The sequence below is a fragment of the Delphinapterus leucas genome, chromosome 19 (assembly GCF_059928025.1).
Source record: "Delphinapterus leucas isolate spDelLeu-1000000601 "Yukka" chromosome 19, BTC_Dleu_Yukka2, whole genome shotgun sequence".
NCBI lineage: Eukaryota > Metazoa > Chordata > Mammalia > Artiodactyla > Monodontidae > Delphinapterus > Delphinapterus leucas.
Genome location: NC_143147.1, coordinates 30,807,993 through 30,821,799, shown reverse-complemented (window position 1 = coordinate 30,821,799; position 13,807 = coordinate 30,807,993). Strand labels below are relative to the sequence as shown.

Below are 13,807 nucleotides of genomic sequence, written 5' to 3'. Positions count from 1 at the left end.
CTGGGGCACGAACCTGTGTCCCCTGCATCGGCAGGTGGACTCTCAACCACTGCGCCACCAGGGAAGCTCCTGGCAGGTGTTTTCAAGCGCCTCGGCTCCACCAAGCCTGCAGCTGGGGCCAGGGGCTGTGGAACTGGGAAGCAGGGATTCACGTGGGGAGACAGACAAACATCCGGCCGGCAAGCCAAGCCCCGTGCTGGGCAGAGCAGGGGGGCAGCCTGAGCCAGGCCTCAGCTCAGTCCCAGACCACGTGGAGGCTTAGCCAGGAGAAGGAGGGTGAGCAGGGAAGAGAGGAAGCTCCGACCAAGAGGGTGGGAGAGGACTTTACAGAAGTTGCGGGGGACACGCATCAGCTCAGCCCAAGCATCCCCATCACACTCTTCCCGTTCGCTCAGCCCCATTGCTCCATGCTCAGCCGGGCTACTGTTTCCTCCCTGTTACGTGGAGTATTTCATTACAGCCTAATCTTCTCAAGGCCCTGGGTTAAGCCGACTCTAACACAAGGAGGAAAGGTTAACAAGCACAGACGTGAAAATTCCTCATAGACCTCGCCACACACGCTGTGAGTCAGGAGACAGCAACCAAAACGCACTGTGAGCCGCGCTGCTGAGGCGGCCAGAGCACAGCCAGAGGCAGCCCAGTGTCCGGGAACCTCGGAGCTGGAAATGGAAAAGCGCAAGGGCCTCCAAACACAAGGTGAAGAAGCCAAGCTTCTCTCTGATGACCACGAGCCACATTTGAAGAAAAAAGAAAGATCTTAAAGTGAAAAACTAGTATTGAATCTTTAGGAATCAATACATTTAAAACAAAACATGGGGGAAGTGGTCCAGTGGGTAAGACTCTGCACTCCCCAATGCAGGGGGTCCGGGTTCGATCCTTGGTCAGGGAACTAGACCCCGCGTGCCGCAACTAAGACCTGGCGCAGCCTAAATAAATAAATATTTTAAAAAATAAATAAAAGAAAACATGGGATGTCTGGTTATCCATTAGATCACTCGGGATTCACATGGAAAGGAAAAAATTTATTAAAGAACAGAACTTGAGAGCTGTCAGGATACAACCTAAAATTATGACAATAAGCAAGAATCTGATAAATTTCATCCAGATAGCTGAAAACCGAATAAGGTATTTCCCAAACCACCTATCATTTGCCCAAAAATAAAGAAACATCATTCCCATTTATCATTTGACTTAACATTGCATCGAGTAATATAATGGGAATTTCTTAGCCAATAAAATGTCCTATATTTCTCAGCAATGCTTTCACATACTGCAAACTAATTAATTCAAAATCTGTTTTGTCTGGTCCCTTGTGTTCTCAGTTAATGAGATTTCATGCAGTCCATCCTGGTAACAGCTTCACATCCCTTATTCATTTCCTCCGACGCTTAGAGCCAAAGGGCTTCCAACTAAAAAAATAAAATAGAAAATATTCCTCAATTTTGATAAAATGCTGGATCTACATAATCAAATTTCATCAGAAAGATTCTGAGAAGGGGCCAACCACAAACCATTTCAATTTCAAATATTAAAATAGTCAATATTTTAAAATTAAAATATTCAATATTTTAAAATTAAAATATTCAATATTTTAAAATTAAAATATTCTTTTAATTTCTCCATCATAAGTTTTGGAGTTATCAGACCAGGTCTCTGAATTTGAGTGTAGAAACCGTGGTCTCAGGATGAAGAGGGAGAGAATCGCAGAACTTACCCGGGTTGAATGGACTTCAGAACCATGAAGTCCAATAGGCTGGATTTCCAGAAGAGGAAAGTGGCCGGTCCAGACCAGAAGTGGTGCCCAAAACCAGGCAAGAAATGAATGATGGTTCTGGAGCTCACATTTTGGGGATGCCAGCGCACACTTCTGACTTCTGATTGATTTGGAAAGGTTTCCTGGAAAGGCTGGAATTTTGGTGGAAAAGGCAATGAGGAAAGATAAGAATTGGAAGGTAGACAACTGCTTTTTCAGACTTAACTAAATCTTTTAACTTTTTCTCCAAATTTGTATTCTTTGACCTTTTCAACAAGCCCAAGAAAGCGACATGCTGACACAATACCACATGTGCATGGTGGGTTCCGTCTGCCTAAAAGGAACAGAACACAATACAATCATGATCACAGGGCCACACAGACAAAGACAGCCATCAGAGCTGGTGTTAACCTGTGTACAATTACAGCTGCCATCTACGGAGCTCATTTTGGAAATATTAGACTACTCAAACTCTTTCCTAATAATTCTCAAAATAAATTTGGAAGGTAGATATTACTATTAGCTTTAGCAATCTAAAGTTAATCTAAATTCTCTTTTAACAGATGTGGAACATGACACTCAGACAGGTTAAGTCATTTGCTAATTTCCCACCAGCTCGAGAAAGACAGAAATGAGGTTCCTTGTGGATCTTCCTGAATTCGTTTTCTCTCTCTCTCTCTCTCTCTCTCTCTCTCCAATTCTGCTTCTCCTACAAAGTCCAGATCTTTCAAGCTTGTGGATTTCAGCCTGGCCCCAAGGCACTGAGAATTCACACTACCATCAAGACGTCTTATGCAATTTTACTACAGCTGGTGTGGAAACTTTAAGATCCCTGGAGTACTGAAAATCACAGCTCAACAGAATATAAATGAGAGACAGAGAGAAAGAGAGACAGAGACAGAGAAAGAAGGGGGAGACTTAGATACGCAGAGAGATGAATTCATTGATATTTTAACAAAAAGAAAGCTAAAGGTGCCTCTCCCTCTGAAAGTTTCATGTCACCTCGATTCCTGGATCTGTCTCGTATGCCTTCCCTTTAAGGCTCCTGGTATGCCCTTCCAGGAATCAGATGTCCCCCTGGCCCAGGACAGCTGCCCCTGGCTGCAGTTGGCACTGCTTGAAGCAGGTCAGCTGGGCAGGTGGGTGGGCACTCCACATGTCCTCAGCCCCTGCCAGCCCTGGGAGCTCCTCATGGGGACACAGATGCCCTGACCACCCTCTACTACATTAGCTCCTTTCACAGGGGACTGGATGGCTATTGGTGAGCATTTGTCTACCTCCTCCCATGGGGGCCGAGACTAACCCAGGTTACTTCCACCGGCTTCTCTTTTTTGCCACCCTCCCTACCTTCTGTTGTGCGCTGGCCGGTGGGAGTTCCTGGGAAGCCACACAGGCAGCGTCCTCTGTGCTAGTCATGCCAACCTTCATCAGAGCACATGCACTGGGGGCTCTTGGAGATGGGAGAGAAGTGGTAAGCTCTCAAATGTCCTCCCTGGAGCCATTCTGGGGCAGGCTCACTTTCAGTGGTTTACATGTTGTTCGCCACAGAAACCGTAAGATGGGCAAAGCAGAGAGCTATGGGCCTGAGTGGGAGCAGAGCACTCAGATCCCTCTGGCTCTCATTTCTTACTTACGATGACCCCAAGTAACCTCCACAGAGCACAGCTTGAAGTGGCAGGTCTAACCAAGCTTCTCCATTTTACTTATGAGAAAATAAGCCTCTGAAGAAGGAAGACTAGCCCAGGAGACACAGTGACTTTGGCTCAGCCTTGCCTCTCCATTGGCCTCTCGAGTCCCAATTCCTGTTCTTCCAGCCATCCTCCCTCATCCAAAAGAGATTTCGTAGAAGGTGGCGGTCCACCAGGTCACCTACTGCCCACTCAGGCACATCCTTCTTCATCCCACTTGCCTCTCACCAAGCTGTTTCTAGTGTGTGTAAATGTGCATTTATGTGGAGACCATGGTCCATTTGCTAAGGTACATTTAGGTAAGTGACAAATTCCAGAATGGCAGTGCATTAGTTACAACCAATTAGGAGAAAATTATCACTGCGAAGTGCTCGTATCCCCTGCACTGGGCCAAAAGCCAACATGTAGCATTTACTAAGTATTACCTCATTGGGCTCAGTAGGCGGTAAAGAGGTTTAAATCCAATTCAATAAAATATTTGATGTTAAGACTGAATCCTTAGGACTATAAATTCCAGTTAGCAGACCAGAAAGAGGTTACTCTGTATTTCCATACATCACTCACCTCCTCTCTCCACTTATCGACAGCAATAGGTGTTGGAAAATCTTGGTGTTTTGAAGATACATCAACTTGTGTTCAAGCCCCAGCTTTGCTACTTTTAAGATGTGTGATCTCAAGATCATCAGTTCTCTTATGTATAAAATAGAGACAATAATACATACTTTGCCAGGTTGTTGGATTTAAAATGGGTAAAGTTTATAGAATCTACCTAGCACATAACAACTGCTCGATAAATGGTAGCTATTACTACTATATTAGCAGCCTTTACATGTTAGTGGTACTGCTTAATACTCATTAAAGCAAATATGTATCATTACAGCTAATAAGTATTTAGTGCTATGTACATGCCAAGCATTTTGGTACATCTTAGGTAAATTTCAAAGAAGTGCAAAATGTAACTCTTGCCATCAAAATAACTCAAAAGACAGCTGAAGAGAAACATTAATATATATTCTAACACTAAAATAATTTCAAATGGATTATAAAATAGAAGCAAATAGTAAAATCAAAAATAGAAGAAAATTAGGACATTAAATTTTAATTTATCTTGGAAATGAGAAAAACTTTCAAAGCAAAACAAGAAAGGCAGAAGCACACAGATGTTTACAGCAGCTTTACTCATAATTGCAAAAACTTGGAAGCAGCCAAGATGTCCTGCAGTAAGTGAGTGGAGAAATAAACTGTGGTGCATTCACACAATGAAATATTCTTCAACACTAAAGAGATACAATCTATCAAGCCATGAAAATACATGAAGGAAACTTAAACACATATCACCAAGTGAAAGAAGCCAATACGAAAAGACTACCTACTGTATGTTTCCAACTCTATGACATTCCAGAAAAGGCAAAACTGTGGAGACAGAAAGAAAGATCAGGCGTTGTCACAAGTCGGGGTAGAAGGCGGGTGGGGAGAGGAAGAGGTAGAACACAGAGGAGTTTTATGGCAGCGAAACTATTCCGATTAATACTGTGACGGTGTATATGTGTCATCATACATTTGTCCAAAGCCATGGAATGTATAACTCCAAGAACGGAGCCTGTTGTAAACTGTGGGTCGATGTGATCGTGATGGTCGACAGAGGCCCCTCGGTTGTCACAAATGGACCACTCTGGCGGGGGATGCTGATGATGGTGGAGGCTGTGCCTGCGTGGAGGCAGGAGGATTATGTGAGCAGCCTCTGTGCCCACCTCTCAATATCGCTGTGAACCAAAAACTTCTCTGAAAATATAATGTGTTTAAGAAAAAACACAAAGACAGAAGCTATTAAGGAACAGATTTCAATACACTAAAATTTTAACACATTTTCAGAACAAAATAGCATAAGACAATACATATAACCTAGGACTAGCATCTAAATATATAAAGAAATCTTACAAATCAATATTCTAAAAAGACAAAGACCCAACAGAGTACTCAGCAGTGTATGTGAACAGACAGAAAAAACAAGACAAAAGACTTAGAAATATAAATTGACCCTCAGACTCACATATATTTTAAAAAGTACAAATTAAAACAATGTGATAAGATTCTTTACCTATGCAACTTGAAAAACAAAATGAGGGAATATTAAACATTGTTGGCTGACTAAACTGATGCAACTTTTTTGGATGCCAAATGAATCGATGTTGAGCAAATTAAAAGTGAATTAAATGAATGTATTCTTTGACTCAGTGGTTACTTTGTTATGCATTTATTCCACAGATATACTCACCGAGTTGCACAATTATAGGTAGGTATACACATATATTCACCCATACACATACACACGCATACACACACACACTCAAGTTCATTTGCAGCATCAATTAATATAGCTAATGACTGGAAGCAACTGTCCATCCATCAAGAATCCATTAAATAAATTATGATTTATGTATACAATAAAACACTATACAGATGTGAAAACGAACCAGGTAGATATCTGTGTTCTCATGTGAAAAAATTACAAGATGTATTTTTCACCTTGTGAAAAACATGGTGTAAAACAATAGGCATCGTAAGCTGCCATGTGTTTTAGCAAAACGAACATAAAACAGAATACAAACCCCTGTGTAGCTATTTTATGCATGGAAAAAGAAAAGGGCTTTGATGAGAGCTCTTAACTAGTGAAGCTGTTTTCAGAGAGATTATTCCTGTAACTGGGAAGAGGCTACAGTGGCTTCGTTTTTCCATGGAAAGAGGACAAGGGGACAGAGAGTGAGAGAGAAACACAGGGTCACTTCAGAGGAGGAAGGTCAGGGACCATGATCACAGACATCCAGGACCGCACGGGCAAAGCATCCCGGACTCCAAGGACGGAGGGGCCGTTGACCACATGGACCTGAGTCGACCTGACAGGAGGTGAGGCTGAGGTTCAGCTGTGTCAGAGCTGCGGGTGAAAGAGGTCGGCAGTACAAAGGAAATTCAAATCTGCAGCTACGGTTCAGGAATAAGATGTACTTTTGTCTGCAAAAAGATAAAAAGGAACCTTAGAACCCCAAGAACTGTCTCCAGAGGTCCCCAGAGGAGGGGTGGAGCTTCCCGTGGGCCCCTCGAGAGGTGAAATGAAGTAGGGGCTGGAAAAGAACCCCCGGCAGGTCCGGCCTCAGTGTGGGTTGCAGACTTACGTGCAGGGGGCCCTACTTCTTTGTGGGGCGCTGTGAGCGTGTTCCAGCTTCCGGGGGAGGAGAGAGGGCCAGCGGGCAGCAGGAGAGGAGGTGTGCTTGTGGTTCCTCCTTAACATAACTTAACCTTGAGGGGAGTGAGCGCTAACGACACAGTGACACAGCCTGGGGTCATCCCAGCAGAGGTGAGTGGAACCAACAGGGGAGCAGGGGAGCTCATGAGAAAGGAGAGGGGGTCCCAGGGCCAGGCACCTCACCTACATCCGCACCTACAGTCTCCTAGCTTAAAGATAGAAATCACTGGTGATATCAGTGTACACAGAGGCCCTGGTTCTCACCTCTGTGTAAGTCAGCATCCCGGCCAACTCACACAGTGGACGTTTCCGACGCCAACACTGCCTCAAGGGAAGGCCGGGTGATCAGATCAGAGCGTGCAGTTTGATGTAATGGATTAGAGCAAGAGTTCCCCTTTTGGGCTGAAATCTCAGCTCATAAAATTACCCTCGCCAGGTGGGAGGGCTAAGAGGGAACGTACAGATCTTGCACTGGGAGGCGGCAGAGTGAGAGCTTAAAGCCAGATGATGGCGCCAGCCTGCTCGGATTTGAATTCCGGCCCTACCAGGCACTAGCTTGCGGCCCTGAGCAAGCTGCTTCACCCTCCCGTGCCTTCCTTTCCCCACCAGTAAAATGCGGATAATAGTATGACCTACCTCAGGGGGCCGCCTGCAGAATTAAACAAGTTAATGTCTGTAGAGTGCTTATAACCACAACTGGCCGGAAATAAGAGCTATAGAAATGTTACTTAAATAAATGTAACCTTAACTCCCCCCTTTACAGATGAGAGAAGGGCAGGCTGAAGCGGGAGCGTGATTTCCCCAAGTTTGTTCAGATGCTCTGTGTTCTTCGGTTCCTGGACCCTGGTCTCCAGATGCTCTGTCCACCATCCACGTGGCCTGGGAGCCCACAGGGCCGCACAGAGGGCCTGCAGATTCTGGAAGGGTCCCCGTTGTCCCGCCCCACACTGTCACAGCCTGACCTGCCACCGTGTCCCCTTCTGGCGGGGTCTGACCAGGCCACACAGAGGAAGCCACTGAGGTCTCTGGAGTTCCAGCACTTCCCATCATATCAAATACCATTTCACTTTCCATTTCCTCAAGGGAGGGAGGGAAAGAAAGACGATATCGCTCGTACTCCCCTACTTCACAGTTTTGCTGTGACAATAAAAAGGGATAAGATATTTTACATGGTAAAGAGGGCTACATAAATGTCAAATAGGGAAAAAATGGGATCCACAGGGCTGCCTTCCAGTGAGAACTTATGAATCCTATTAATTAAAAAGACTCGCATGACTTTGCCCCATTTGACTTCACTCTAGATAATTCATATATGCGGACCCAGAGCAGCCGAGCTCTTCTGGGAAATATGATAAAAATGCGTGGTCTCTGCCAGGAAGGTTTCAGTCTGTGGAGAGAGACGGCCATTTCCTGCTGAGGGCTTTTCCTCAAATGCTCATAACTGGTGCTCATCCAGTCGGGCTTCACCGTCCACAGTGAATGCTCATCACATTTACGATACACAATTCACTCCTCTAAGGAGAGGCTGAACATAATCTGTGCCTGAATCACTTTTGAGTTCCCACTACTTCAGGGCCCCTTCTCTACCTGCTGAGGGCGGTTCCCTCCACGTGCCTGTCTGTCAGCACCAAAGCCTCGGATTTGCTGAACTTCCCGGTGCTTGCCCTCCACGGTGGAAGACACAACCCTCGGAGCTGTAGACTCATCTGCTGCCTGGTTGATGCAGCTCCCATGGCCTCCTTCTGATTCCTCATACACACCAAGAATCCTCCTATCGCCTCAGGGCCTTGGCATGTGCAGTCGTGTCTGTCTGGAGCCACATCACTCCTGATAAGCGCACGGCTGGAACTTCTCACTTCTTCCAGGTATTCAAATATCTCTTTAGCAGAGCAATCTCCTCACACCACCCAAGTTAAAACTTCAACCCTCTCCCCAACCTGGTTCTCCCTGTCTACTTCACATATTTTAATTTTGTCTGTGGCACGAACACCACCAGGGCACTAACATCGTATGTATTTATTTGTTTTTTATCTGTGTCTCTGACCTCCAGAGAGGAGGGATAGTGTCTGTGTTTATCTAAGACCTGTGTGCTCACAACAGCTACCAGAGTAACTGACACTTAGAAGATACTCTGTCAATGGGTGACAAGTCTCTAAGTATAGAAGAGGAGGTTTTCTCCTAGAAAGTCAAGGAGAGCAGGGGACAGAACAAGGATCTACAGTCAGAAGGTGGAGTCCAGGCTCTAGTCGTTATTACCTGGGGGCATTCAGTGAAGTCGTATAACCTCTCCTCCTTCATCTATAAAGTGATATAAAGTCTCACCCAATCCTACATAGGATGGACTGAGACAACTTATAAAGGGACCATTTGTAACTAACAAAGAGCTATACAAATACAAAGCTATACAAATCTGGGTATATTTGTTTTTCAGTTTTCATCTTTGGTTTTGATTTAATTATATATTTAGATTGAACGGTCACTGGGACTGGCTTTGCTGTCACCTGAGGCCTTCAAGTACAGTGCTTAGGGGCCCTCGCTGGTTCCAGGGTCAGTCAAACATAGCATGATTCCTGGGGCTCCACCATTAACTAGCCCTGTGACCTCGGGCTGGTTAAATCACTTCAAAATAGATATAAGTGTATAGCAGTATTATGATGCATAGATTTCATGTGAACAATACGTGCGATAATGCATGTGAGACTCTTAGCAGATGTTTAGGGGTAATACTTTTATTGACTAAAGTGGTTTCTCTTTCTAAGGGAGATAATTCTCTGTTGGAAACATTTGGTTTTTAAATACAAATGGAAAGAGGCCTTCCTGAAAGCTTTTCATTTTTGAAACATGATCTCTTGTGCTGGGTGATGGGGTAAATGCTTAAGCTCATGTCACCTAGATAGCAAAAGTATAGCTCTTAACTCTCAATTTTTGTCTATTAATAAAATTAAATAATAAGCTGCCATTGTTATTGACTTTATATACATATATATATTTACCACTGCCATGCTTAAATTCGTGGGCAAATCAGCTCTGTGTTTTGGCAGTCTCTCCTGTGGAAAAGAGTGTTTATGTTTATAATCTTCCAGAGCTGGAAAGGCTCAAGTTTGCCAGCTCTGGAAATGACTCAGCAGTGAATACTAATAGGTGTGTTTCCCTTTGAGCCCACAGATTTGTGAAAGTCAGAATGTGCTCAGCAAGACAGAAGGAGGAAGTAGGGAATTAACCTTAACTTGGTGCCTTTTCTGGGCCAGGACCAGCAGCTCCTCTTCCTTGTATCATCTCATTTCATTCTCACATCAGATCTCTGAGGGAAATGATGACGTCCTTGATGGAGAAATGAGAAAATAAAGTCACAGTGAAGTTAAGTAACTTGTCCACAGAGCTAATAAAAGCCAAAACCCAAATCCTGACAAGCGGGATATTTGTTCCTCGGTTTGACAAATACTTATTTTGCATCTGTTATATGCCAGGCACTGTCCTCGGCACTGGGATTAAAGCAATGAGAAAAAGAAAGCCTCTGCCTTCAGAGAGGGCATATTCTAGTGCAAAAGTACAGATAAACACGCACATACTATACACAGAGATATAGCTATAAGTATGGGTGTGGACATAGATAGAGATATGGTTATGAGTACAGATATATAGTTCTGGGTATGGATATAAATGTGATAGTTGTAGACAAACACACAGGCACGGACACAGACATGGACAGACACAGGTAGTCATGAGTTAGCGCTAAGTGGAAGAGGATGATGAAAGGTATTTCAGATCAAGTAATGTGGAAGGCCTTTTAGGAGAAATACCAAAAAGAGACTTAAAGGAAGACCCCTGAGTGTGATGAACAAGGTGACTTTTAAGGATCACACTGGGTGCTGCACAAAGAGCAGGCTATAGGGGACAGCAGAGTGTCAGCAGAAACACCAGGGTCGAGGTTACCGCCGCAGTTCTTAGGAGGAAAACAGAGGTTCCACTGAGCGGGAGTGACAGCTGCATCCTCCTTAGTCACACTGTAAGTCACACTAGACTCCCCTAAGGAATTTAAAGGTAATTTTTTACAGAAGACTAATTTACCTAGACGTTTTGTGGGAACCAACACGCAATGTAACACATTACATACCAACACCGGGCTTTCCCAAGTTATTAAAACAGTAACAAAATGGTATAAAAACAACAAACCCTGTGTTACAATCTTGTTAAAAATTATAAGGCATTTAGGGTCATAGGTGAATTCCATTCATTATGCAATTATGAAACTATGGCCAATGGAAGTGGAGGGCCCTTGGTCCTCTTCCAGCCTGATGGTTTTGGTTTGCAAACAGAGAGAGTAACTTACGCACGGTCACAGATCCACCCAGTTGGGAATGACACCTACGTCCGCTTACAGCCAGAAGTGCTTTCACTCATTACTTCACTTATATTTATGCACAAAAAAGTGGAAGATGATACATCTTTTCATTAAAAGAGTGGCCACCATCAGATCTGTGGTTACCAGAGGCAGAGGAGGGGGGAGGGGAATAGGATAAAAGTGGTAAAAAGGTACAAACTCCCATCTGTAAGATACGTAAGTACTAGGGATGTGACGTACAACACGATAAATATAATTAACACTTCCGTATGTTATAAATGAAAGTTGTCCAGAGAGCAAATCCTAGGAGTTCTCATCACAAGGAAAAACATTTTTCTATTTATTTAATTTTATATCTATAGGAGATGATGGATGGGACTTCCCTGGTGGCGCAGTGGTTAAGAATCCGCCTGCCGATGCAGGGGACACGGGTTCGAGCCCTGGTCCGGGAAGATCCCACTTGCTGCAGAGCAACTAAACCCGTGTATCACAACTACTGAGCCTGCACTCTAGAGCCCGCGTGCCACAACTACTGAAGCCTGCGAGAAGCCACCGCAATGAGAAGCCCGCGCACCACAAAGAAGAGTAGCCCCCGCTCGCCGCAACTAGAGAAAAGCCCATGCACAGCAATGAAGACCCAACGCAGCCAAAACATAAATAATAAATAAATTAATTTAAAAGAAAGAGAGAGATAATGGATGTTCACTAAACTTGTGATAATCATTTCATGATGTATTAAGTCAAATCATTATGCTGTATACTTTAAACATATACAGCGCTGTGTGTCAATTATATCTCAATAAAAATGGAAGGGAAAAAAAAGAATGACCACAGTTTTTATACATGCATCTCCACATTCCCCAACACTAAGCCTAACACTCACTTTTAATGAAGCTCTCCTCGGGTAGAAATAGACCAGAACTGCTAGTCAGACTATTCAGGGGTAAGGGGAAAACTCCTTATTGAAAGTTCTGACTAGAGAAAATGTTGAAAAATCTTTTATGGCTTCAAAAAGCACTCATTGGTTAATGGCCTCGCTTTGTTGTTTTTTTAAAAAAAAACTTCAGAATAGAAAATTTGGGTGTGTGCGTATGGTTGTTTTTTCAGTTAAAACTCAGAAAATAATCTTTCCTACCTCAAAGATGAGCACAAAATGCATTATGTTTGTAAGAGCTTACAGACCGGGTTCAGCCAGAAGTGAAATATGAGAACTCCCTCAAATGCCTTATTATTCTAGAGAAACAGGACACACCCTCAATTATGGCAAAATAAGTACAGCCACTAATGTCACGCATGTTAATAAAAATTTTGGAAACTTCACAGGAAGGTTTATAGTGTGTTTTTAAACCATGGTATTTTGGTGATTGGTCAGTAATTACCAGCTCTTGGACCATGCTGAATCCATTAGCCATACCCTACATAAGCAATGCTTTTTGCATCTAGAGTAATACAAGGAGGGGAGTTGGGATGGGGAGGTTTTAAGAGCAAGTAAACAAGGACACATAAAAGCCCCAGAATATTTCTTAATGCCAGATCTTAAATCATAAACATCAGAGGGAGGAAAATATATGCATACATATACATGTACAAAAACATGTATGTAGGTATGTGTCTATAATATTTATGGCATCAGATATGTTGACCAAATCTATTGCATTATAAAGAGCACTAGAAAAAGAACTGGGCAACATTTCTATTTTTGCATCTGCTACTAGCAAATTCTCCAACCTGCGCGGGGCAGGTCTCTCTCTGGGCCTCATTTTCCAGAACTATTAAAGAAAGAGATGGAGTTCTCTGATCACTAAGGTCTTCTTTTGAAAATGTTTCTGACCCCAGGGCTGTGTTAAGAATTCTTGAAGCAAGAAATTAGCCACTTTTCAATACTTGCTACTTTGACCTAGAAATGTTCCACGGTTTGTCCTTTGTTCTCCCATTAGAGCAGACATTTAAATAAAAATGAAAGGAAAAAAAAAAAAAAAGAAAGGAACCACCGTTGTTTTTCCAAGCACAGTTTGTGTGTAATGAAGGGAGTGATTATCTCGGCAAAAACAACAGCTCCTCCCTCAATGTTTAAAATTAGCACTTCTCCTCCCTCTAGTGGAAATGCCATGTACTTACTCTAAACGAAATTGATTTGTTTTCATCAAACAAAACAGAGAAAAACTGCTAGCATGACTGAGTCCTAATACGGGATCAAACAAACATAATTTGCTACAGTGTTGTCCCACACAAATGTCTTAAATATTTTACTTGTTTAAAACAATTCAAGATTAACAATGAAAGCCTGCAAAGTAGATTTAGACCCACCCAGGGTCTGCAAATGAAATACACGGGTCCAAATTCGATATTTTGTATTTAATTTATGCCCCCAAGAATGTTAAAATCAGTTCACTTATGAAAATTACTGAGTCTAAGCAGTCACTAAACAGGACAAGTGAAGCAAACCCTAAGACAGGAAAGCTAAAGACAGGGCTTTGGGGCAAGAAATGTCCATTTCAATCCAGTTTACGTGTAGGTACTTATTTTATGTGTCTTCTGATTCCATCTCTGTGAAACCTTTCTTGACTCCCCAGGCAAAGTAAATTGCACCCTGACTTGTCGTAAACACCTCCTCCAGCCACAGAAAGCAAGTCGACAATGGTGTGTGTGCATGTCCACCTCCCCATCTGGACAGGGAGCCCCTTACAGGGAGCTTCTCACCCTCCTTGTGTTTCTCTTCCGGTTGGAGAAGAATCGAGTGACACAGCTGGAGAGACTGTGACTTCAAAGGCACTCACATTCAA

At 43.3% G+C, this 13,807-nt stretch overlaps 1 protein-coding gene across 1 annotated transcript in view; it reads right to left on the bottom strand.

Moving 5' to 3' along the window:
- Positions 1-974: 974 nt before the first annotated feature.
- The window catches only part of LOC111171354 (UMP-CMP kinase 2, mitochondrial), a 34,941-nt gene continuing 22,108 nt past the window's right edge, over positions 975-13,807 (bottom strand). Inside the window, exons 6-9 of the mRNA XM_089900848.1 lie at positions 9,904-10,003; positions 4,006-6,450; positions 1,715-1,905; positions 975-1,409 (exon numbers count right to left, since the gene is read on the bottom strand). The gene's annotated coding sequence lies outside the window, so the exon portion shown is untranslated. The remainder of the gene's footprint in view (positions 1,410-1,714; positions 1,906-4,005; positions 6,451-9,903; positions 10,004-13,807) is intronic.